Raw genomic sequence first — 2,497 nt, 5'->3', positions numbered from 1 at the left:
CGCCCCCCGGCCCGAGATGCTGGTGCTGCTGCTGCCCGGGAGCCCGGCCCGCGGCCCGGCGCGCAGGAGGAGGCAGGAGCTGGTGCTGGGGCAGCTCTGCTTGCTGGGCTCGCTCCTGCTGCTGCTCTCCTCGCTCTCCTGCTGGGCTGGCAGCGCCGGTGAGTGCCGCGACCCCGGCCCGGATCGCCCCGGCCGCCGGAGGGGGTGGGGGGGCGGCGGCAAGGGGGGCTCCTCGCCTCGGCCGGGGGTCGGAGCCCCTGGGCGGGTCACGCTCCCTCCCTCTCTTACATCCATGCTCACACACTCACACATGTGCTCACATGCACACACTCCCACATGCACACACACTCACATTCATGCTCACTTACATGCCCACACACGGACACACTCCCTGCCCCACACATGCTCTCACACACACTCACATACATGCACTCCCACATACACTTACATACATACACAGACTCACACTCGCATGCTCACATACACACCCCCACACATGCTCATACACACTCCCACATACATGCACACACTCCCACATACATTTACATGCACACACTCCCACATACATTTACATGCACACAACCACACACTAGCATACACGCTCACACACTCTCTCACACACAAACACCCCTCCCCTCCATTTCCTCCCCCATCCTCGTCCCCCCTTTGCTTTCCTTGTGGAGCCTAGGGCCCCTGGAGATGGCCCAGAGGTCAGTGTCATCGGGGACCCCAGAGACGAGCCCTGAGTTGTTTCCCAAGCCTGTTCCCTGAGGAGGCTCCCTGACTACCATGTGCACAACTCCATCTACCAGCCTGACACCTGGGGAAGAAAGTGAGGAAAAGTTGTAGTAGCTGCTCTGGCTCTGGGAAGAGAGGGGTATTTCCTGTGGTGTCTCCTGTCCGTCTTCTGGTCTGCGGGGTGATCGTCCCCCTCTGCCTGTGCAAAACCACCTGCCCTTCCTGGAGCGCACTGAAAAACTGGGTCATTATCTCAGACACCCCCCTTGCCTGAGATCCAGTGGATACGTTGTAGGCAGCCCCTGGCAGGGACTTCACATTTGCTGTGTGCGTTGAACAGTCCTCACTTGCCGGAGAGGTGACAGTTACTCTCAGAGGGAGCAGCCTGCCTGGTGACTTTTAGGTATAGCTTAGAAGTTGCAGGCTGGGTGAATGGTGGTGGGGGATTCCCAACCCCATCCCTGGGGCTTATAATGCAGTGGGACTCACTTCTTCACTTTTTCAAACCTGTTTCTGTATTTCTGCCTTCCTGGATGAGATTGACAGCTCTGCACAAGCTCAATTCCCTAGCTTGCTAGTTCACCTCCTGTATTGATCCCACAACTCCCTTATCTCCCCCCACTACTTCCACCCCTTCACCTTTACAGGGTCCTGGGTTCTCCTGAGCTGCCATGACCAGTTGTGGGTATTACCTGAACTGAGCCACTTATACTCATTTCACTTGTGATGATGACCAAGACGAAACTCAGGTTTCCAGAAGAACTAGGCATTTAGTCTCTGCCACTTACTCCTTTAAACTCCATAGTTAGCGAATGAATGGTGAGTACATTAGGAAGAAAATTAGTGCTCTTTAAAAATTATATCTTTCCTAATAGGGTGCAGCATTAGATTGGAATACATCTAAGGCACTTAAAAAACCCCTGTTAAGGGAGGAAGCTAAGCCATTTCACACTTTTATACTGTCATTTAAAATAAATGGTGATCCTTGCAGGATTGGTTTAGCTTCTTCCAATGTCAAGAGCCTTCATCAGGTGACTGTAAAACACAACTGATTAGTTTGTCACAATGAATTATCTGTGAGTTTATTTCAAATTGTGATTTTGTCCATATATTCTACTGGTTCTACAGGTTCACCTGTTAACACTGATTGTCACATGGGGATGTTGTAAATGTTGCCACATTTTACTGATGCAGCAGTAGAGGAACTTTGCAAGTTCCTTTTCATGAGTTGCAGATCTAATTGTATTCAGTTTAGCAGCTGTAGTCCTAGCTGAAAGGTATTCATTAGACTTATTTAACTCTCTCTGTGCAGTCAGTCTTTATGAGGTGAAAGGCCTTTCAAAGCATATTGCCACCTTCAGATAAAAGAAAGTGTGTGCCAGTCCATAAGCTGTATATTTATTACGATTGCCATTCACACAGTCATGTTCTGTGAGTCACGTAGTAGCACTGTATATTGTTCAAATTTTAGGTGGGAGATAATGAAATGTTTGTTTTCCAGGTGGTGAAATGCATGACACTTTAATATCTATCTACTGCAGTGGGTTGTTGAAACCTGTGGGAAATGTGGGACAATTGTGATCGTATTTTAGAGGATTTGTTAGAAACTTAAAGACCTTAGTGTGCCATTTTGAAAAGAAGTGATTTCTCCTGGTTCATTTTTTTAACCACCTGTTAAAAGCGTGGAGTATGAAAATAACCAACTATTCTTATCAAGTTGTGCCAACACAATATTTGCATTGAAAATATGAAAATATAG

General features: G+C 48.9%; 1 protein-coding gene and 1 long non-coding RNA gene across 6 annotated transcripts in view; one reads left to right on the top strand and one right to left on the bottom strand.

The window, feature by feature from the left end:
* Positions 1 to 114: 114 nt before the first annotated feature.
* The window catches only part of SLC24A3 (solute carrier family 24 member 3), a 537,093-nt gene continuing 534,710 nt past the window's right edge, over positions 115 to 2,497 (top strand). For all 5 annotated transcript variants that reach the window (XR_002097013.1, XM_019516134.1, XM_019516133.1 and 2 more), the window contains exon 1: positions 115 to 158. The gene's annotated coding sequence lies outside the window, so the exon portion shown is untranslated. The remainder of the gene's footprint in view (positions 159 to 2,497) is intronic.
* LOC109296650 overlaps positions 1,242 to 2,497 on the bottom strand; it is a 6,362-nt gene continuing 5,106 nt past the window's right edge. Inside the window, exon 2 of the long non-coding RNA XR_002097014.1 lies at positions 1,242 to 2,293. This is a non-coding gene — a long non-coding RNA (uncharacterized LOC109296650). The remainder of the gene's footprint in view (positions 2,294 to 2,497) is intronic.

Source organism: Gavialis gangeticus, unplaced genomic scaffold, assembly GCF_001723915.1.
Source record: "Gavialis gangeticus isolate Ggan-Ray unplaced genomic scaffold, GavGan_comp1, whole genome shotgun sequence".
Taxonomy (NCBI): Eukaryota; Metazoa; Chordata; order Crocodylia; family Gavialidae; genus Gavialis; species Gavialis gangeticus.
The sequence above is the reverse complement of the archived record's forward strand: the minus strand, read 5'-3'. Positions and strand labels throughout refer to the sequence as shown.